We start from the raw sequence: 24,658 nt of genomic DNA on the forward strand, positions 1-24,658 counted from the left end.
AGGAAGCATTATAACCCATTTTGCTACAGCACAAAACCCTCATTTTAAAAAACTGAATGATGAATGTTGAAAATTGAAAAACAAAGAAAGTGTTTTGGGGATTCCAAAGCTCTCCGGGTATACCAGATTTTCACAGTTTGTATACTACTAGTGTCAACCTGTAAGTTTTCAGCTGCAGGATCAGTTCCAGAATGTTAGCTCTCTTCCTGCTACAGGAACAGTTTAGAGTTGATACAGACCATGCAGAGTACAGAGTAGTAGGATGTAGTTTTCAAAGCACAACTGTAGTTTAAAATTGAGTTCAGGTCCCTCCTGTGTTGCTGGGATCCATGCAGTGGGTGTGGAGGACATGAAGGTGTGAAGAGAACTATTCCATTGCAGGCAAAGCTGCAAGGAATTTCCCGCTGCATGGCAAGGCCCAACGGATGTCTCTGCATCCACCTGAAGGCAGTTCCACCTCCCTTTGCATGAACACCGGACAACCCTGCTGATAATTCAGTTATCTATCTAGGCATTTTCTGCCTTTGCAGAGTTGGTCCTTACTACCAATGTGAGCTTGGAAGTTGATGTTGCTGATAAAGCTTTGGCAAAAGGGTCATTTATAATTCATGCTATCTCTGTCTCTGCTGCCCCCATTGACCATCCTTGATCTTTAGCTCCCTCCTGCTGTGATGCATTTCTTCCCTTAACTGAGTCAAGGTTAAGTAGTAGAATGAGGATTGTAATAGGAATGTGTTACTGATTGATACGCACCATCTATTGAAAAGTTTGTGACCACAGGGTCAGGGTGGATGACATCCTGCTTTATGGTGAAATAAACGGCAGAATTATCCCTGGAAACACCCTCTTAACCATGACTTAAAAAGTCTGTGCCAGAGCTTGTGACTGCTTCTGTATAATTAAAGGGGACAGCTTTCTTGCATTGTCCATTATGATCCTGAAATTGTAGCAGTTCATTTCTTTTCTACGTCTATTCCACGCACCCTTCTCTAGTTCCGAACTCAGCTGGAGCTGGACTCCAGCACTGTGTCACTGTTTAATCATTTATAACATAAAAATAATAATAGTAACCACTTCACAGAGTTGTCAGGAGTATTGAATTAGTTACTATGAACGAATGCTCGAAAATGTGCCTAGTTCTTTACAAAACCTGATAAGATGTTTCTCATTATTTTCTATAGGGTCTCATGGAAGCAATTCTCCTTTTAGAGGGGATTGCCATTTAAATCCATAATGAAGTCTTGTAACTGCTCTCGAAGTGAACATTGTGCCTGAATTCCCTAGTTCTGTAGCCAGTCCGATATTCTGCAGACCAAATTAATATAAATATACTTTTGGGCATTTCCTTTTGTCAGCTGTGCTACCCCCAAAGACTTGTGAAAGTTATTGTTCCTCTACCAAGATATAACTCTGAGAAAGCTATTATCTGAAATGGATAAGTATCTTATTCAGTTCATATTTGCTTTTTGTTTAGAGAATAATCTTTCCTCTATGATCTGTTGGTTCTGAAACACCACGTACAGAAGTTGCATTAAATGGTAGAAATATGGCAAGAATGGTAAAGGTAACACTTTTATGTGTGGTATTTAGAGATTTTATTTATGTGCGTGTTAAATGCAATCTTGAGCTCCTCTCTATACTTTCATTTGTTTCTTAATGTGAAATGAAGGTCAGTTCTTCACAAAATTTATTGGAGCGTATTTTTCTAGATTTTGTGATTTTTATTGATTAGAGCTAATAAAGAAGAGGGACTAGGAAAGAAAAATGAGGAAAATAATAAAAGTGTTATGCCCTTTGTAAATGAATTTCTAATTTCAATGTAATATTTAAGTGTAGAAGATATTGATGTGGTTTGCGATATTTTGTTGGTACAAATATACCTTTACATAAAGGAAGCTTGTTTCTTTTGGAACTTCTCGTTGGTTTCATCCCTAAAAGAGACATACAATTTTGTATTTGGTGGAAACAGTTTATCTGAGTTATTTTGTTTTTCAAATTGCATTCCATAAACCAGTGGCACCTGAATTGTATGGGGTAGTTAATAAATGGGTCATCTCGAGATTCCAGAATCACATTAAGCAGCAGCTGCATTTTAGCCCAGTTCTGTACAGTCAAGAAGAAAAGATGTGAGCCACAGCCATGCTTTCTGATTTCAATCTTTCCCTAGTTGATTACGTGAGGGAAGTGATAGCAAGGCCTCCCCTCATAATCTGTTGCTTTTACACATTATCATTAAACTCTGAAAATCCCTTTTCTTGATTCATGTGGCTTTACATCGTTTCCTTTTTCTCTCTGAGATCCAATTCCATTCTTCTATCCCGGCATGTACTCCTTGCAACATATTTGATGTGTATTTCTTGTTGATACATATGTCATTCTGTTTCTGCTCTTTTGACTCAGCATGCGTGCTTACGTAGTTCAAAGATGTTAACAGCTTATACAGGATCCCGGAATTCCTATTAATATTTTAGGCTTGCCTAGACCTCTTACTGTCATCACCACTGTTGTCTTCAGCTCACACCATCATCAACACCAAATTGAACCACTTCACAAGGTTCACCGTTTGTTGGCTTGCTTGTGGTAAAGCCTCATGAACACTGTCAGAATTTAATCTATTATTGAATCAATACTTGAAAACCACTTGCTCATTTATGATGTTCTAAGCTAGCTGGATAATATGTTCTAGGTATTAAATTTCAGATTTAGTAGAAAATGTCTTTAAATTAGATTATAGAGTGAATGACACCCAGTTTTCCTTTAATCAACTCTTGCCAGCCATGATTTATAATTTCTCAAAAATATCTTTTTTGGGTAAAGTGTAATCTATTGGCAGAAAGCATCATTTGTCAATGAGATATCTACTTTGGATACAAAATCATGATTGGAAATTATTTTTGTATATGTGCAGTATCAAGCTCTCTTGGTCAGAAGTTCATTGAGTCTCTGTACAAATAATTTTAAGTAAATTTTAATATCCAAGCAGTGAAACATTAGACTGGAAGAAGAATGCAGCCATCCAGAAAGTGGTGGTGAAATACCTGTCTCTTTTTCAGTCTTACTCAGGACCTGCTGATGGTGCACCTCCAGGCCATAGGCATACTGTGGGTGACATTCTCTTTTTTCAAGATAAACTTCATGATAGGATACACTTAAGTCATACTGCTGATGAAACTTCACTGACCCAATTTGCATATCAGCAATGCATGGAAGTCCTAAATAAGGAATCAACCACAAAAATTAAAATATTCCCTGTCAAGGATATGCTGTATCAAGTAAATTCCTGAGAAATGCTGATGCAGTACTTGGTGGATATTGACATTGTTCACAATTTACAAGACTGTACTGGAAGGCATGTGAAACTTAAGATTTCCTTGGAACAATGACCCTGTTTAAAACTACTCTTCATTCAGACCCATCTGGCATTCAATAATGCCAGCCACTGAATAAGACCTTTCAGGAGCCTCAGCCTGCTTCACCTGTAAGGACTAACTTACTGCTTTATAAATGTAATCCATTTGCTTCCAGACTCTTGATTCCCTCTCTTCCCATCTCTCCTATTCTTGTTCTTTTGTCTCATTTGATCATCTTACCTCTCCTAACACACAGTCAGTTCTCTTTTACTTTTTTTTTTTTTAAAAATAAGACTTTTAAAAATTATTATTTTATGATACAGTTTCATAGGCTCTGAGATTTCCACTCTCCCTCCTCATGTCCACTCCCTCAACTACTGATTTTCCCTCTAGTATTACAATGGGTAGTCCTTCATGAGCAGTCATAAGTACATCATTCCACTATTGAAGTATTTCCCGGCATTGTAGGCATGGACAATGTCAGAGTCCAGCATTCTACTTTCAGGATTTGCTTCTTAAAGTGATGCACAGATTGCTGAGTCAACATTAGTCCTTCTGTACCATTTTATCATTTTCACAGCCATCCTTTTTATGTGAAGCTTTCTCCAGTGTAAAACAGGTTTCTCTTTCATCACACTTGCCTTTAACTGAATGTTATAAGTGCTAGTTTCTCATGATTATCCTTTCTGCATCTTTTATGCATTTCTTAACACAGACTTTATTGTTTGCTCATCAATCATATCTATTATTGAGTAACTCAAAATAAAAAAAATTATTTCTAAGAGTATAAGCAGCCCATTGCCTCCTAGGAAGGGCTACAGAAATGGTTGTTTAGCCTAGCAGACAAGATGCTGGTTATTGCATGTTCATATCATATTAGCGTGCCTGGGTTTGAGTCCCAGTTTTGCTCAGCTTCATGCTGCTGTGAGTATTAGGAGATAACAAGTGACATATCAGGTTGATGGTTCCTGCCACACAGTTAACAGACCGGAATTATGTTCCCAGCGCCTAGCTTCACCGCTTTTCAGGTCTTGCTGGTGTGGGCATTTGGAGAGTGAACCAGACGAATATCTTACTTTATGACTCTGTGCCTCTTAGATAATAAATATAAAATAAACATGCTCCTCTCTCGAAAAATATGAAAACCCCTTATTGAGGCAACTCCTGCATTTTTCTGTGTCATCCATATGATCACAAATATTTCATTAGGAAGTATCTGTGAACTGGGCATTTAATTCCCTTATTGTTGTTACTCTAGTTCTATAGGACTCAAAATAAACAGATACCCTGTTGAACTACTACAATCACACAAACAAATGTTTTTTTAGTCTCTGCTTCTCTTTCAACTTTCTCCCTGTGTCAGCATACACACACACACACAAAATAATAATTTTACTTATTGTGCATCTACATAAAAAGTGTCTGCTGGATATTATAGGAAGAGAAAATTATCTGAAATATGTTAAATCTGCCTTGAGTTAAAATGAAACTGAAGATATTTTACCACTTTTTCTTGCCTATATTTCCATAACCTTGAGATTGGGAGAAAAACCAAGAGAATAAAAAAGGTGAGCAAAAATCAAAACAAAAAGAAAGTGTGACGTTTTAGGAGAAAATTTAGTGTCTTTGGAGATACAGAAATTGAACAGATTCCAATGGCGACTATTGCCATGATCATATATTTTCAATTCATTTGAAACTAAGTCGAGAGCCCAGCATGGTAGCCTAGCAGCTAAAGTCCTCACCTTGAATGTGCCAGGATCCCATTTGGATGCCGGTTTAGTATCAGAAGCCCCGCTTCCCATCCAGCTCCCTGCTTGTGGCTTGGGAAAGCAGTCCAAGGCAGCCCAAAGCCTTGGGACATTGCACCCGCATGGGAAACCCAGAAGTAGCTCCTGGCTTCGCATTGGCTCAGCTGCAGCCTTTGGGAACACTTGGGGAGTGAATCATTGGATGCAAGATCTTCCTCTGTCTCTCCTCCTCTCTGTGTATCTTACTGTCCAGTAAAAATAAACCTTTAAAAAAAAAACCTAAGTCACAAGAGATAGGTAGTGGCTATCAAAATGATTATAGATTGGTCTCTACACTTTGACTCAACTGATTAATCCTCCTCTTGGAAGTGCTGAGATTTCATATGGTGCCAGTTCCCATCCTGGCTGCTCCTCTTCCAATCCAGCTCCTTGTGTATGGCCTGGGAAAGCAGTGGAAGAGGCTCAAGTCCTTGCACCCGTATGGAACACCCAGAAGAGTCTCCTGGCTTTGAATTGGATCAGTTTTGGCCATTGAGGAGTGAACCAGCAGATGGAACCTCTTTCTCTCTGTCTCTTCTTCTCTCTGGAAATCTGCCTTTCCAATAAAAATAAATAAGTCTTTACATTACAATAAAATGTTTATAGATGAAGAGCTGTGTATTTGGGGCTTTACCTACTTTCCCTGTGTCCTAATAAGGAATGCTGACTTCTCAATTTGCATCCTTAAGCCTACTGTGACACATTACCAGTACAAATATATCTTTAAATATTGAATTTGGCCATTAGATGATAATTTTGAAAACATGCATTCTTATACCAGAAATTGAGCATGTGTACTCTTTCCATTTAATTCAATAGTCAGTATGTATGTTTTTTTTTATTTTTTTTATTTTTTTTTAATTATTTATTATTTAACTTCAGTAATTACATTGTATTATGTGACACAGTTACATAGATACTTGGGTTCTCCCCACCCCTCCCCAAACCCTCCCACCATGGTGGATTCCTCCACCTTGTTGCATAACCACAGCTCAAGTTCAGTTGAGATTTCCCCATTGCAAGCGTATACCAAACATAGAGTCCAGTATCTTATTGTCCCGTCAAGTTCAACGGCTTCTTAGGTATACCCTCTCTGGTCTGAAGACAGAGCTAGCAGAGTATCATCCCAGTCAATTGAAAGCTCCAACATACCATCAGCAAAAATTTACATCATTATGGAATTAATTGACATAGTAATGAGTAACCAATATGCTAAAAGTAAATGCGAGTTCCCAGCCACCTTCTGTGACCACCTCACCTATACTTCAATTTTAGTTTATACACAACATATAACATTCAAAACATAACATGTTATACATAACATCATATCATCTTAAATCAAGGCAAACATGTGGTATTTAACCTTTTGGGATTGGCTCATTTCCCTTAGCATTATGGTTTCCAGTTTGGCCCATTTGGCCACAAAGAACTGCATTTTGTTTTTTTTAATAGCTGAGTAATATTCCATGGAGTAGATGAACCATAGCTTTCTTATCCAATCCTCTGTTGATGGGCATTTTGGTTGTTTCCATGTTTTTGCAATTACTGATTGTGCTGCTATGAACATAGGAGTGCGTGTTGGTTTCTCATAGAACAAGTGTTCTGGATATATTCCTAGGAGTGCTATTGCTGGATCATACGGTATGTTGAATTTGAGTTGTTTGAATATTCTCCATACTGATTTCCATAGAGGCTGTACCAGCCTGCAGCCCCACCAGCTGATGAAACATGAAATTTTAATGGAAATATGAAAGTTAATCTCTCCATTGTAGTTCCTATTTCTCCTCTCTCAAAGGAGTGTATATACATCACCTGTATTATTTGACCATAAATGATAGAATGTGTGACTTCAGTGCATGTTAAGATGCATAACTGAAAACATTTTAAATATTCAGTGTCTGTTGTAATTCTTGACTGTTTAACACCCTTAAAAATACCCACATAGCCAATCAGGTTTCTCTTTTCATGTCTGATTTTATGCAGATCAGATTTCATTGATGACCTACAGAGTATAGGGAGTAGAAAGATAGGAACTAAGATATTACCAATTTAATTCTTAATGACCATTTCTTTAGTATAATTTCCTCCTAAGTGCTACAGAGGATAAGTAGATTCTGTAAGTTTGGGGAATGTGGACTTCAACTATTTGAAAAAAAATAAATTAATATATACATTTTCAGAAATCATTCCACATTATGATACTTGCTGTCACAAAATATGTCATGATTTAAACCAATGATACTAAACTTTCAAAGTGGTATTGTGCATCTTGCAGAATTTAAGACTTTTCAGGATAATTATAACTTTAGATATAATGACTGCTTAATTCAAATGGAATGACACTAATTCCTCCAGGACTACCATCACTCCAACTGTGTTACTGAGTCCTGAAGGAAAAACACAAGTTTAAAATATTGAGATAAATCTTTTCAACACTGAAGAAGCAGTAAACAAAATAACTAATTTTAGCACTTCAAAACGAGATGAAGAATTTAGATTTAATAGTTAATGTAGCATTTGATTATATAGGATTTGACTGTGTGTAAGTACCAAACCTTCCTTTAAAAAGTCCCATTTGTAGAGACATCTGATAAACTGAAGGATCATCTCCTGCTTCCAGAAAGATCAACCAAGAAATTCTTGATTCACGAAGAAGGTTCTGCTTGATTATATACTAAATGAAAATGTGATTCAGTAAAAATGTCCTCCATACTAAATCTCTAATTTTTCCTTAATGGTTGGCCCAGTTCTGTTGCAGATACTTCAGTAGTTCACCTACAGGCAGGTTGTATCTCCAGTAGTAAAAGAAGCATATTTTTCAACTTTCAGGTAGTTCGAAAAATGAAGATAAGTTTGCAGGTTTTAACTACAGATTCACAGCTGGGTAAAAGAACAAAAATGACTATTAGAATTTTTTCAGAGATAATTAAACTCTGAGGTAAAGACAGAGAGATAAGCCCAAAATGGCCATAAATGTGCCAAAGATGGAAAGTCTAGCACTGTTACATTTAAACAGTTATCCAAGACCCCAAATTAAATGAAAACAAAAACAACAACAACAAAACTTGTTTGCCATGATTTCTGAAACTGAGCCCAGAAGACTTGTGGGTAATAATTTGTGCTTGTGATGTTTTTTCCTTCATTTGAGAGGCAGTAGGGAGAGGTGGAAGAAGATAAGGAGGTAGAAAGGAGAGAAATCTCATTGGTTAACTCGTTCTCCCAGTGCCTGTGACAGCCAGGGTTGTGCCATGCTGGAGCCAGAAATCAGAAAACAATCCACAGTGCCTATGTGATGGCAGGAACCCAATTACTGACCTCTCAGAGTCTGCAGAAATCTGGAAATGGAACTGGAAATTGAACCAAAGCAATCCGTTGTGGATACAGGTGTATTAACTACAAGTTTACATATTTAATTCCAATTTATGTTTTTTATGTGATTACATTTATTCATGAAGCCTAAATTCATTTTGATTGCATCTTGATTTTGTACCAGCTATAAACAAATCTAGTTCTCCATACTTTTCTAGTAAAGATAATAAGCAAAGAGTCTCTCCTTCATGAAGCTTACAGAGAAAAACATTCATGAAAAATAAATATAACATAAATAAATTGCAAAGTATGTTTGAAACTAAAATAGATAAGGCATCATAGAATTAAGGAGATAGATTGGATACAGGACTTGGAGATTGCAATTATAAATATAATGACTAGGAGACACCTCATTAAGAAGGTAATATGTAGGAAAGACTTGAATGTGCCCATAGTCTTCAACCACAAAAGAATTTAGCCTATATTATACTTGGATTATGTAAGATGATATTGATTCAATTTTCCAATGTAAAATTTAAAATCCACTGTGGTGTTAAATGATTTCAGATGATATAAAAGGAGAAGGACAATGATGGACTGTGTTAAGGAATGCACTCTATTATCATCTGTTCTTAGATACTACTTTTTAAAATCCTAAAATACTGTAAAAAATGAAATAAATCATAAATCAGTGGAGTTTTTAGTAACATACAAGCACGTATCTCATTGTATTCCTACTTTTTCTTCAAAAAGCAGATCAGATAAATAGTAAATAAAATCATATTTTGTTTCCAACAAACAAAATGTTTGTCTTTACACATATTATTTAACCATGAACAGATGTAATCTGATATAATGCCTGAAATAAAATGTGTGCTTCTTACCCTATCTCTTTGGAGACAGCATTCTGAAAGAATAAGTAATTTTAGAATACTTTGTGAGACAACATTGTGAAAGAGACAGAACTTCAAGTGGGCCAAAAAAAAGGATAAGATTTGGGCTAAAAGAGCAGATCATTCTGAAATAAACTATAAAGTATGATAGATATTAGGAAGAGTTTTTTTGAAAAAAATATTGAAACCATTTTAGTTTTCTATTCTTTAGTCATAATAGTACAGTTAAGTAAGGGATGCCATAGACAAATTCTTGCACTAGTTGATGTGTTCCTAAAATATGTGTTTTTTCTCATTATTTTTTTCCTTTTTCTTTTTTACTTATAGTTTCCAGTTGTATATTGAAACTCAGTGTAAAAATTCTCTACCGGAAAAATGTATTTGACATACACATAAGTCATATGACCTTCATTGATTCGGGCACTGTTAAAGCATGCTTTCAAAACATTTGCTTGTAATAAAACACTTTTGCATGATATTCGCTGAAGAACCTAAAACTTGCCCTGAATGAAGAGTTTGTAAGACAATTGGACTTTAATAGTGATTATTTCTGAGATTTAACATATGCTAGTAGAGTTCACACATCTTAGTTTCTCACCCCCCTTCTTCTCCATCCCATGACATGATCACTGAAGTAAATAAAACTGTACTTTTCCCCAAGTCAGTATTGTCTCTCAATCTATTCCTCAAAGTAAATTGGAGTATTAATTTTGTGTTTTTGAGCATAATATGATGAAACAATGAATTATAGATTTTACTCATTCATGCATTGTCATGCTTTTGGGATTATCTATGTAGCATGGCATGGCAATTTCTCATTTTGTTTTCCTTTTTAAATGTATAGTATTTATGTACTTTGTGATTTTTGTGTTATTATGAACAAAGCTAAGAAACTTAAAAAAATGTTTTTATGAGAGCACATGTATGTGTTTCTCTTCACTCTGTATACCTAGAAATGGAATTACTCAGTCATGGGGTACATGTGTATAACTAGACACAGCCAAAAAGCTAGCTTTACTATGTACTTCCAGGTAGTTAGCCAAGTGGTTTTAATCATTTAAACTCCCACAGAAGTATAGGAAAGCTCCAGGGTTTTTTTTACTGTGATAATTTTTCTACTGTGATAGTTTTCTTTTCAGTTTTTATAAAGTTTTTATTGTCCTCATAGGTCTTAAAGTGCGACGAGGTTAGGATTTAATTAACTGAAGTAGCAATTATTTTTCATAATTACATTTCATATCATACTTTTACAAAAGAACTTTGACTCACTTTACTTTGGTGAAAGTCTGTGAGCAGAATAACTTTATGGAAATGAATTCCTAAGCATAGATGATAGTTGCATACAAAATCTAAATATGGCTGTAGGGCTAGCTATTTCACTAAATTGCAGTCATTCTTTGAAAGCAAAAACTAAGAAAAATTTCTCTCTGTCTCTCTGCATTTGTACTATGCTATTGCTTTCATCTTGGTGTTTTAATAGAAAACACTGCCGGAATAAGGAAAACAACAGTATTTTTAAAAATTTATCAAATTTTTAATTTATGCAAATTTATCATTGAGTTATGAATATGCCTGAGGTTCAAAATAGATCCATAATGCAAGAACAGTTTGAAATGTGTTATCTACTTACACTTAAAAATATAACTGACCTTTAGAGAAAACCGCACAGATTCTTCACATGAAATTGTGAATCCAAACACTGATCTTGATGATGCGGAAAAATTAGAGCTGGACTCAAGAGGAATTGGGAAGTGCTTCCCGTTATCTTAAATTTCATCCTATTGGCTAAGAATAAATTCATCCTTCCACTGCAGGCCAAGACTTCTCACAGTGAAGATGTTAAAGGTGACTTCAGTTGGCCCATGTGCCCATTTGTTGCTTGCTTCTTTACAAATAAACCAGTTTGTTTTTTTTCACCTAGATTCACTCTTTACTTACATGTAGTGGAGATTTTGAGCATCTTAGCTTAAAATTGGTGCATCTATATGTCCCGACCTGCAGGACACGACGCTCAAACCCTGAGGGTGGACTGGGAATGCCGGCTGCTAGCCCCCAGGCTGCTGGCCTAAGAGGGCCTCCTGCTCTTTATTTTACTCCTCATATATATACCTTCTTCTTTGGGGAGGAGGAGAAGGGGAGGGGTTTCCTGGAAGTAATTACCTTCATTGAAGCAGGGAAGGAACTAATCATCTATATTGAAACGGGGAGGAATGAATTATCTATATTGAAACAGGGGAGGAGCTAATTATTTGAACAGGAACAAGAGTGGAGGTTCTGTTCCACTTGCTTTACACAGGATGTTCTGGCCTAGTATCCTGCTTGCTGTGGCCCTGCTTGCCCAAGGCAGGCTTTGCAATGCGACAGGCTGTCAGGTATGCCAAGTCTTAGGCCCATAAGTCTGTGGCTCCTAACACCTATGTGTGAATAAAAGTAAAGCAAATAATTATGAGACTTGTGGTCTAGACAATATCAACGTATGTTCCAACTTTAGTTGAATAAATCGTCCAGAACAATGGCTTGTAATTCCTAGTAAAGGTAGAAGAAAAAGATTGCACAATATGCAAGAAGCTTCTGATTGTAGACTCCTTGCTTCAGATCAGCTCAGCTCCAGCAGCCACTTGGGGAATGAACCAGTGGAAAGATCTTTCTGTATCTCCTTCTTTCTGTAAATCTGGATTTCCAATAAAAACAAACAAATCTTAAAAAGGGGGGGTTCAAGAATTGTTTCTAGAAAAATTTTCAGATCCTCAAATGGATCATAAAACTCATGACTTTGGATTTAAAAGTGAACAGCTTGTAGCCATGCTTCTAATAATTTGTAATCATTTGCAAGATGCAAAAGAATGAATTAGAAACTTGTCAGAATTTACTGGCAATTGAAAATTATAATTATTTTATAGTTAATTGTGGTTTATTGAAATATAATTCATGTAGTATGGATTTCATCTTTTTGAGGCATATAGTTAAATGTTTTCTTTAGAAAATTTAGTTATTAGTCATCACTGTCATCTAATTTCAGAACATTTCCGTAACCGCTAAAGAAGCCCTTAGGCCATTGGCCTTTATTTTCCATTGCCCCTTGGCCTCAGGCTCTTGCAAATACTATTGTGGATTCTATTCCTATTGATTCGTTCTAGACATTTTATATGCATGAAACTGGGCATCGCATAGCCTTTTGTGACTGTCTTCTTTGACTTAGCATGATCTTTTTGGAATTCATTCTTGTTGTGGCATGTATTCACATATTTTTGTTGCCTAAAATATTCTATTAAACTGATATACCACATGTTAAATTATTTAGTTTTTAAATTATTTTTGAAAATCAGAACTACATGTATTTATGATACAATATGATATTTTCCTTTGTTACAGTACAGTTTTATTACCTATCATCCTCTTGCTGCCTACTAGATGTCTAGAGACTTGTATACCAGTTTATCTTCTACTTTGTCTCCTCCCTACATGTCGCAATTTCTCAACCTCTACCCCAGCTAAACACTGGGTTGTTATGAATATCTATGCTTGATTCTTTTTTTAAAGATCCTGTATGAAAGCTTGATCATGCAATGTTTTTCCGTGAGTGTCTACTTGTTTCACTTAACATAATGATTTACAAGCTTTTCCACACAGTGGCAAATACTAAGACCTTGTTTTGTAAGGTCTAAGTAGTATTCCACTGAATGTAAATAACACAATTTCCTTATCCGTCAATCCAGCAATGGAAATTGAGATTGTTTCCTGTCTTTGATATTGTGAATAAAGCTGTTATAGCATGGAAGTCATTATATGCAACTCACTGTGTTAAAGAATGCATCATTTTATGGTTTCTCTAGGTGTTAGGTCAAATCGTATGAAATTACCATCTGTAGGTTAAATATACTAAAATCCTATCATTTCTGATAAGTCAGACTAAGATGAAGATGATAACACTTTCCTTTTCCTGCTTAAACACTTTACACTTTGGTTGAGGGGATCAACTTTGTGGTAGAAAGATGTCATCTGTAGTAAATAAGGAAGAACTTGGAAACTGACATCAAAAGAATTTGGAAGCTGTTATAGCAAATTCAAGAAGTTGAAAGTATAATTGTTGTTTTTAATTTAAAAAATAAGTATAACTGACTTTGTGGAAAAAAAATGAAGAAAAAAAGAAACTTGACTTTTTTAGACACCATAGAGATAAATTGTCAAACAGACTCAGACATTAAAAACTAATAATCCTATGCTAAATATCTCGCAAAATCTAATGAAGGCACAACTCTTATTTTGAATCAATTTTAAGCTAGAATGGAAATGACCAAAACTATCAATTTTATGACATTGATATATGGCTCAAATCAAAAGTGTTATTTATGAAAGAGACATACCTAGAACAGGGAAAGCAATGTAGGATTCAATGACTTGTGTTTAGATATGTAATTCATCACTATGAGTTTCTTTTTTACAAGATCTATTTATTTATTTTTAAAGTCAGAGTTAGAGAGAGAGAAACAGAATCTTCCATCTGCTGGTTCACTGTGCAAATATCCAGAATGGCCCATGCTGGGCCAGGGCCACAGCAAGGAGCCAGGGGCTTCAGACAAGTTTTCTACATGGTGGTAGGACCCCAAACACTTGGGTCATCTCCCACTTGTTTTTCCTGCGCCATTAACAGTGAACTGGATCAAAAGTGTGGCAGCTGAGACGGGAACCAGAGTCGATATGGGATGCTGGCTCACAGGTAGTGGCTTTACTACCATGCCACAATGCCAGCTTTCATGGTGATGTTCACAGCCCTTCATTTGAAAGGTGTTTCTTAGTGCCAGTATGCCCCAGGCATGGGATTTGGAGCATTAGATCCACCAATGCCCCAAGGCATAAACATGACTCCCTTCATGGAGCAAGCAGAATGAGTTTGGTACAAACTAAATACCTTCAATCCAAACATCTGAAATAAAAAATGCTCCAAACCCCAATATGTTTAGGATGCCGGATATACATGACACATAAATCTATTTCATATTTCGGCTTGGGTTCCATCACTGAGGTACCTCCTAATGTATATACAGCTTTGCAAATCCAAAAAGAAAATCTGTGATCAGAAACACTCACATCCCCAGTATTTTGTCTAAATATATGTAGCCTATAATAAATAGTAAACATGATAAAGGAGAGTATTTTAAGGTTATGGAAAGTACCTTGGGGAAGGGGGCAAGTAAAGTGGGAGCTGAACGGCTTGGTGGGGCATGGTTTCAATTTTTAAGTCAGGAAAGTCCTGGTTAGGAAAATCATGGAATAACAAAAGCTTCAAAAGGAGGTATGCAAGATGTGCTTCTATCATTTATTCTTCAGCAGTTTAGAGGGTCACATACCAATAAACAAGTCGGTTTGGTTAGGAAATAAAACCAAGGATCTTTCAAAAGATCCATGAGGATGAGTTCACTGAATTTGGATTTAGATTCCTAAAGAACAGCTCTGCAAGAAGGGGCACACCAGAGGGCAGAGTGATATTATCTCATGCAAGTAGACAAAGAACGTGAAGTTTAATTCTGTGTTATCCCAGCTGTACAAAATCTTTCTTGAGTTGTAAATACTGTTGCCCATTTTTTTGCATTCTTGGAACCTATTGAGGGTCTGAAATATATGTATATGTGTCATTACAGTTGGTAAAATGAACTGATGAATTGTGCTAAGGTTTGGACTTTTGTCAGAGAGGAAGAGAAAAATAAAGAAACAGATTAATTTCATAGAAATAAATATAAGAATCTAAATTCATGGAGTCTTAGTTATCTGTTGTCTTATATTATTAAAATGTGACATATAAAGAGCAGAATATCTTACATGTTTTTGAAAGCTGTGTTATGTTTTAGGTTGACCAGGGCTTGTATGTGAGCTATCTGAGCACTTAATGGAATATGATACATAATTGAAGAAATAATCTCTTATGTATAATTTTATCTGTTCATAAACAGATGACTTTATATTAAAATAAAACATTTTGGAAAATCATCTTCTCTAAAGTCACTGAATGAGAGTAAACACTTAGGGGCATGCACCATGGCCCCTTCACCCATGGGGAGACCCAAAGGAAGCTCCTGACTCCTGGCTTCAGATCAGCTCAACCCTGGCAGTTGTGGTAATTTAGGAAGTACATCAGCAGGTGGAAGCCTTCTGTCTCTGTCTCTCCTTTTCTCAATAATTCTGCCTTTCCAAGAAAAATGAGATAAATGTTTAAAAAATAAAGCAAACAATTTACAGAGAGATCATATTTAAAGGAACACTGGGATGGAGAAACTCACCAGGGTAATCACTGTAGGATTCAGTGTAGGACTCACTATAGGATTCACTGTAGGATACAGTGTAAGATTCACTAGAGTCTGAAGCCGCTTCTGAGTTCAATACTCACTATCACCTGAAACCTTTTGTTAGTCATATTTTTAAAAATGTGATTTGTTCATGTTATATAGCTGATGTTCTGTGGGAAGAGAGTGATAGTGTTTGCAGCAGTTGTATTTTAGACAGTGAAAAATGCAGTGTGACTTCATTTGCAAAGAAGTTCACCTGAAAGCCATGAGTCATAAGAACCAAATATTGAAAGGACACTTTAGAAGGAAAGTAAAACACAAGATCAAAACCATAACCACAATTTTCTTGGGTGGCTCAGAAAGATTTTAACAAATACTGAGCCCTCCAGTGGCTGCTTTTGAGACAGGGCTCCTTTTTTGGAGGGGGAGGTTTTGGGAGGGGGGATTTATTTTGTATCTTACCCTGGCTCTCAATTTGACAGCTTTATTGTTTTTGGATAACCCAGGAGTTTTGGGGTGTCCGTAACTAGGAGGGACCAGGGGAGTCTGCCTCAACACAATTGTTCAAGGTCATTTGTGTGTAAAGAATGATTCTCAAAGTGACGGTACCTAGTGATTAAGTTCAGGCAGTAATATAGATCTATAAAAGTGCAATCATGTTTGGTCCATATGAGTGCCAGACTAAAAAATAAAAGAAAAACTATTACCATAATTACCCCATATTCTTCAGACCTCAAATTCAATGAAGCACAGATTGCAAGCCAAGCTTACAATGATTGTAAGCTTACAAAATGATTGCAGTGCCTTTTACGCAGAGAAAGTATTGCTCTAGCAAATAAAATGTTTGAAGGATCAAAGACAAAAAATGTGTCTGGCATCTGCGTTGCTCCCAGCCGAAAGAGAAGAGAAAGCAAGTCACTCAGTGAGAAAGAAAAGCAGGGGCCTGAGTCAGCAAGCGGCTGGCATCTCTGTTTTGAGACTCTGGTCAGACAGACCCCTTGGGCCTCAGCTTTCCTAGCCATGAAACAAAGACTGTGGGCGAGGTTGCGTGATTTTCCTATATCTAGGACATAGGCACAAGCCAGAGTGGCAGGATCAATCTCATACGAAAGAACCATAACTTGAATATTGATGGGGAAAAAAATAGCTAGTGATCAAAACACAGGGAAGAGAGATGGCTGAAGGAGAGTGCCAACTCCTCTTGATGAGCTCAGAATGCAGCCTAGAATGGAATTGTGTCTCTAAATTCCATCTTCTGAATCTCATCCCCTTGTCTCTATCATCAGCTTATATTTTCTCCTGTACTTTCTGCTTCTGGTAACCATGGTGATGCTCCTTCCCAGCAACCTTGTTCCAAGCTGGTTTTTTGGGTAGACAGCAAGTTTTATTCCATTCACTGGTGCAGGGCGTTAACGATGCCGTAAAATTAATTTATTAATATTCTCCTCCTTCTCTCTTTTCCGTGAGCTAAATGCAGGGAGTTATTTCACACTTAACCTCCCTGCCTAAGGGGCATTGTAAAACAGGAATACTCAACTGGTAATTTCAGTGGAGAGCATGCAGGATTCTGCAGATGCAAGAGTCAGTTCTGTGCCTTGGCCCTCAGCAAAGTTGCAGTACTCGGACTCATGGGCACCTCCTCTTGCTTGTGTATGGAAGCGGAATAAGAATAGATTGTGCAAGAAGTCACATCTCAACCCTGGTTTCCTAACCCGCTTTGTGTTTGGCTTAAAGGAACACACTGCCATGTACATTATTGTCATAGTTACAAGGGGGCTGAATTTTCTGTAGGAAAATATATGTAAATATATGCATTTCTCTAATGGGCACAATTATTTATTTTGTAATATCAACTACCAGTATCCACCAGTTTTAATGCTATTCTAATTACGTGTCAATGACAAAACATTAAGCAGTCTCTGACATTCCTCATGAGGTTAATAAAAACTACCATAATCTATTATTTCATCACATTCATTTATATAGTTTAACTTGTTTAAATCAGACATGTCTGAAAACTATTTGTGCGTGCATGTGTGTGTGTGTGTGTGTATGCTCAGGGGTGTGTGTGTCTGGCATTGACACAAAGGGACCAGATGATGACATTTATAGGCATATAGACTCGACTCCAGGGGACACACTTGGATGGAGACAATTAAAATGCCTGTCAGGCATTTGGTGCCAGAAGCCCCTATGGCAAACCACTAAATCGTAAGCCACTACTGCACCCTATTGTCAGTGAATGATGGCGGAGCTGAGTGGCTTGTCATCATTCTCGAAAATTCTGAGGCTAGTGAGCTCGCTCTCCCTCTCCCACTCGCCTTATTTTCCTTTTCGCCACTGCGGGGACTTTTTCTAATTTGCAGCTTCCCTTCCCGACACACACAGACGCGAGCTGGTGGCTTGCAGACTGCGTCTGTCTGGAGCTGGAGAGCCAGAGAGCCAGCCCTTGGCGATAATGGTCCTGGAGGAGGATTCTGCAGCAGTTTTCAAAGGCTAGACTTGGGGGGTGTTGCTGCATACACGCTGGTAATAGTTCGGGCCTTTTTATTTTGCCTTGTTTTGTTTTTAATCCGTTTTTCAAAGGATCTGCCTTATGTGATCGCCGAGAGAAAAGCTTTTCTATTCATTATTGAGCTGCTTAAAGATTGAGGTTCTGCATATTTTTTTTTTGTACTACAGATTGCAAGGCATGGGCTTTTTTATGTCTGGATATAAAAGAATGCTTTTGCTTACTGGTGAGTCGCCTTTTTTGATATTTATTTAACAAACCTATATATGTATTTTCCCCTTTTGTTTTGTCTCGGTAGATTCTTCATCTTGTCTCTAACTGAAGAAGCATTGATTGGAAACCACTCACTCAGAAAATTAAAAGGTACCACATGTTTTGTTTGGATGTTTAAATGGGGGAAAATCAGGAAACAATTGGAAAAATGCTCTAATTGTAATTACCCTCTGTATAGTTGATCTTTTATCTGTAAGGCTATATTGGTTATCGTCTACAGCATGTATGATTTCCTATGCACATACAACCATTGTTCATGGTTATTTTGTTTAGATGGGGTCTAAAGAATTATGTCTTTTGTCTGTTGTAAATTATTAACAAATATCATCATATTTGACTTATTTCTAGATTTTAGCATTGTAACGGTTTTTAGAATGTCCAGAATTCTCTATCATCATGAGACTTCATTAGTTTCGTTTTAAGATATATGTTAACTGAGATTTTGTATGAACAAGTCTTGTTGCTAAGGTTGTTTTTTCTGTTTTTTTTTTTTTTTTAAACTGGTCAGATGAAATGGCTTACTCTTCCCAGGTAGAATGAGCACTAAGAGATGGAACCAGGAATGACTCAGTATTGTTGGGTTTTGCAAGTAAAAATCTGTCTTCTCCATTTTTGTTTTAACCTTTAATGAATGATCTAGTTAAAGGTTATGGTTTTTATTTATCCACAGTACTGATTTTATGTATGCTTTATTCAGAACTGATAACATGAGAATGTAATCCTTTATCTTGCCATGAAAGCAGTTGGAGCCAATGATCTTGGGCCTTATGCCTTTTGTGAAAAAAATAATTTCCAAATTCAGCATCAAGATTCATAATGATTTAGAAGGCAGTATTGGGCATTGTACATGAATTGGGCTTTAATACATGAATATTACCTTTGACTTTAGTATATATTCATATCAGTAAAACCTGTATTTATGATTTACCTTTTAAAAAATGGAAGACATTTTCTGCTTTGCTGAGAAGATCAATGGCACCATTTAAACCTTCTCTAGGCAACCATATAGTATTTCCCCACAAGGTATCAGATAAAAATGTTAGATGCAATAAAACTAGCTTTTCATAATAGACTTTAAAAACTGGTCCTGAAATACCCTAAGTAGATGATATGTAACTTATAAATGAAAATATTTGTAGCAGCTGAAGCATTGTCCTTGGTTAATTTTCTCTGCAGTGTTTAATCCTGAGAAAGTTAATTTATTCATTCCACAAGCACTTCTTAAGAGCCTCGCTGCTGTGGGTAGTTATTGTGGGAGAGAAGGAAGGGGCAGATGACACCGTCTGCAGGCTGCCAGGGTGTAGGCAGCATCACAGAAGCATTTTGAACAGGAGAATGAATTCGTTAAAATAAATCAGGGTGCTAAAAAAGGAAATTACATGGTTTCAGATACTGAAAACTGAGTAGACTAGTCTTCAGAAACACATGAAATTATATCGCATTTTCCTTGGTGGAATCACGTATGAAAACCTAAGCAGAACTTACTATTCCTCCAGGACAATAGAATCTGTGAGACCATTCTCCTTTTATTTTGCATCCAGAGTAAGGGAAAACATCTCATGTTTGGTGAAAACAAGTTTTTGATATTCCTTATCTAACTAAATCCATAGTGCATATTTTTAACATGAGAATCTGTTTCCTTGCTTTCGACCTCACTTGACAACTCCTATTAATTTGAACGTTCTCATATTTGTATGATTTGAAAACAATCATATTATCAATTAACAGCTGAAAAATGTTGAGTATATTGTCAACAGGAAGTAATGAGCTTGACTGGTATTTGTTGATTATTGGGTAAATTGGTATATACTCCAGCAAGAGGCTGCTGGTGTCTACACTTTCTAGAACCATTTTAAAATTCATCCAGGGATGTGTTAACAGATTTGCGCAAAAAACCACGACTTTATCAAGGCAGTGCATTAGTCATATCACAGCATAGTTTGACTATTGGATTCTAATCATATAGCTGTTGATACTGACTAGAAAACAGGATTGTCTGGATGTTGGTTAATTCTTTTGACAATGTGCTTCACTCATATATTTTGCCCATATAATACTGTCCAAACCACAGTAGAGATCTAATAAATATTCGTAAAATTGTTAAATATACAAAACATATTTATAAACACTTCCCTCATTACTTCTGCTCTTTTTCATGAGACTACATACTATGAAAAAGATATTTGATATTTGATATTTGTTACTCAAAGTACTCATAAGTCTCTGACCAGTAATAGTCAATTAGATATTTAGTCTGAATAGAAAAGCTGATGAACCATGTGTAGAGATTTCCCCAGGTGGTATAAAAGAGAAGATTTTTTTTGGTAAATTTTAGGTTAAGATATTAAGAATTATTGAAACATCCCCTTTCACTGGAATCAACTAGGAGAAAAATGTTAACCTGCAGTATGAGCTTTTCTTTTGGATGTTTCTTCAACATTATCAACCTTGACATTGATTACTGCTCCTCATGGCTCCAGCCAAGGTGCTGCAGCAGAGGAGAGGAAGCCTTTCCTCTGTCTCTGGAAATGTAATACTGGGAATGATGTCATAACTACCAGTCCTTAATGAGCAATAAAGCACTCAAAAAGTTCACGGAAATGTGTCAACTTCGAATTCCATTTTCTGTGATTTTTTGAAATATCCTTGTGGATAGATAGGTTTTTGAAGCTATTCACTCTGCAAATGAATCAAGGAGACAGCAAAGAAATTTCTAGAATCTAATAGCTTTTATAGAAGCTTTTTGTTTGTTTGCATTTCCATTATTTAAAAAGCTAAAATTTTTTGGTACTAATTAGGTACTAGATTGTATCCTGAGCCCTTACCATAGATTAGCTCATTTAACTCTCCCTGTAATCCTGAGTGTATGTATGATCCTCATTCCATGAATGAATAAACTGAGACTGCAATTTGACAATCAACCCAGATCTGTCCCTTGAGCCTTTCATATAAACCATCATACACTACATTTTCTTCTAGCTTTTTTTAACACTGTTTTTCTTAGTTGCTTTTTCAAGAAAATGATATATATTAGTGTACTTTACTATATAAAGTAGAAAAGAGCATACTTTTTCTTATTAATATGTTTTCAAATACTGAAATATTAAAGCTCTAATATATTTGTGTATTTTACATAACCAGAATAATTTTATTCCTCAGGGTGGAATATAACACATAAATTTTGAAACTTTAAAATAAGTGAATTCATATAGCATTTTCTGTGCTATCACAAAGTACAAAATACTATTGTTGAAATGTATAATCTATATAAGAAAATTACCCAGATAGCCGTATCCTACAAAAATATTTTTAGTAAAATAATGGCCAAAGATTTAAACAGCCAAGCTAAGTAAACAAGCAGAAAAAAGATATGAATGGTGAAAAAAGTACCAATTCAAAGTGGAAGACAATGAACCAATGCAGAAAAACCACTAGATGTGCTAACAATTACACAAATGAATATTAAAGTCCTGTGGTTGCAAAGAGGTTTATGCCCAATAAGATGCTTCCAGAACTTATAGTAAGAAAGTAACATGAAGCCCATCAGTATGATAAGAGAACCTTGAGTTGTTTCTTAAGGAACTTTATTCCAGGACAAGATGACCAACAGCAGAGAAGGGACTCACAGGCAATGTTTTATGGAGGATGACTTTTTTTCAGGTAGAATTTAGGAATGAATCAAATAGTCAGAATGAAAGAGGACATACAGAAAGAACAGACATTAGCAAAGGAAGCAAATACATTTGGAAAGCATAGAGTGTTCTCATTAGCACAAGGAGAGAAAAGGGTGGAAAGGTTTATGAATACTGTCAGACTGTGCCATGTGAACTAGCGAATTATTATCCTTTTTGTGGATTACCAGGCAAAATGTTTTTCAGTGCAATTTAATACAACGGAAGGAGTGTTTAAATGGCAAGCGGGGGAGCATTTTGTTCCATAATCAATAGAAAGCTACTAGTTGCTTTTTGCGTAAAGGATGATTCTCAGATTATTTAGTTCAGGGCTCTGCGGGAGTTCAGTTTGTGTGTGACAGCATGCTGGGAGACCATCACTACGGAAGATAAGATCATCTCCCCAAAATAAAGACCCAGTGTGGGTGTTGATTGCAGACATAAAGAAGCTGAGACAATGAGCAATGTTTCTGAGCTCAAATTCACATACAAAGAATAGTAGGTAGGAAGAATGAAGAGCAGAAAAAAGACCCTAAGGTGATTCCAAAGTTTGAATTGGATCATTGGAAAATACAGAAATGAAGGGCAGCCGAGAGTCCTGTGGGGAAAAGGCCGTTTTCCATCTTATTAAGTTTGTTGTCTGCAGCAGATTATCTAGACTGTGTTGGACAAACAGTTGATGGTAAATGAATGAGAATGTGAATAAAAAATGTAGAGGTATGTGTGGCTCCTACAGGCTAAATCCATGTGAGTAGATTGGGCAAGTAGATTGTAGGTCATGTGGATGCAAAGCTGGGGAGGGGAAGTAAGGCTGTGAGTGACAATAACAAGAAAGATGACAAGAAGAGGACGAGGCAGAGAGCTCATGGCAACACGTGCAGGGAGGGTTTGGAATGAGAGACAGAATTGACAGGTGGAAAGAAAGGTTCCTAAAAATACCAAAGAGCACAGGCAAAATAATAGAAAACAAATCAGATATTTAAATTCTCAAAAAAAGTTATCTGTATGAAACAATAAATTCACATTTTATAAAATTTAAAAGTGTATAAGGAAAAAATAATAGTCATCTTTAGTACACATGCAGGGATTATGATTAGCTCTTTTTTTAAAAAAAATAAAGATTTATTTATTTTTATTGGAAAGTCAGATATACAGAGAGGAGCAGAGACAGAGAAGAAGATATTCCATCTGCTGATTCACTCCCCAAAGTGGCCACAGCGGTCGGAACTGAACTTATCCAAAGTGGCCTTTTCCTGGTCTCCCACGTGGGTGCAGGATCCCAAGGCTTTGGGCCATCCTTGACTGCTTTTCCAGGCCTCAAGTAGGGAACTGGGTGGGAAGTGGGGCCACTGGGATTAGAGCCATTGCCCATATGGGAACCCTGGGCGCACAAGGCAAGGAGTTTAGCCACTAGGCTACCGTGCCAGCCTCATGGCTAATTCTTAAATCATCTGGGTTATTTACTTTTTTATTAATGTATTTTAAATTAAATTGTTTTTACTAGGATATTTTTCTAAATTCTGCCTTTTGGATATTCGGAGGCATCTTTTACAGCTTCTTGCCATGATTACAGGATTGTTTCTGGATTTTTTTTTTTGTCATTATCCTGCATCAAAATTGTTTGTACATTATTCTTACATGATAGTTAAAATTAATTCCAATGGATATATCCTAAGAAAATCACTGTATTTTATGTTGTTAAATTCTTGGCCAGGTAAAATTCAGTGGTTTATCTAGCACCTGCTGAGTGGTTTATCTAGCACCTGCTGAGTGCCAATATCTGTGACAAGCAGTTCAATTACCACAGTAACTCTAATGTCTGTTCTGTTCTGTCTTCATTACAGAGCAAGTGACAGAGGCACAGAGGGTTCCACACATTTTGGGATGAGTTGCAAATCTTTACCTCTAACCTCATCAGATTATAGGGAGAGAAATAAGATCTGGAGGAGGGAATCAGTAAGGATATGAAAATAGCAGCAAACAGTGCCTAAGTCCAGAACTCAAAGGAAACAGAGATGCACTGTGGGAGGCAGGGAAGCAGTGACTTCAGAGAGCTTTTGCTGCTTATTAACATGGAGAGTTCAAGCCAAATGGAAGGCAGATAGAGAGGGTGTAGTAAGTATGAAAGCAGAAAAAACACATTTATAGAACAATATCCAAATGGAGTTGGACTTGATAAGCAAAATGCATCTTTCATAAACAAGAGCAAGAAGAAAGAGTAAGACTTTTCAAATGGAGAACAAATATTGAATATCTCTGCTGAGAATGGGTATTAAAGGGATAAGCTTAGATCTCAGAGATGAGCTTTTCAAAGTTTAATGCGGAGTTGAGTAACTGAGGATCTTATTGAAAGACAGATCTAAAATCAGTAGGTCTGAAGTGAGGCTGGAGGTGATGTTTGTGAGAATGTTTGTGCTGGTGGTCCTTGGAACTTAGTTTGATGAGTGAGCAGTTGGAAAGTAAACATCCAGATGAGAGAAAATACATGTGATGAGGTCAATTATTATGGGCAAGAATGATGTAAGTCCTTTTTGTGAAACGATATGAGGTAATAATAAATTTCTTGGGAGATGCGAGAG

General features: G+C 36.5%; 1 protein-coding gene across 7 annotated transcripts in view; it reads left to right on the plus strand.

The window, feature by feature from the left end:
• Positions 1-24,658, plus strand: part of MAP2 (microtubule associated protein 2) — a 210,951-nt gene that overhangs the window by 58,291 nt on the left and 128,002 nt on the right. For 4 of the 7 annotated variants that reach the window (XM_036493175.2, XM_036493202.2, XM_036493203.2 and 1 more), the window contains exon 2: positions 18,434-18,498. The gene's annotated coding sequence lies outside the window, so the exon portion shown is untranslated. Of the gene's footprint in view, positions 1-17,827; positions 18,153-18,433; positions 18,499-24,658 lie in introns of those variants that run through there. The other 3 variants (XM_004576876.3, XM_036493205.2, XM_004576877.3) reach the window with 2 other exon arrangements.

Source organism: Ochotona princeps, chromosome 5 (genome assembly GCF_030435755.1).
Source record: "Ochotona princeps isolate mOchPri1 chromosome 5, mOchPri1.hap1, whole genome shotgun sequence".
Classification (NCBI taxonomy): Eukaryota; Metazoa; Chordata; class Mammalia; order Lagomorpha; family Ochotonidae; genus Ochotona; species Ochotona princeps.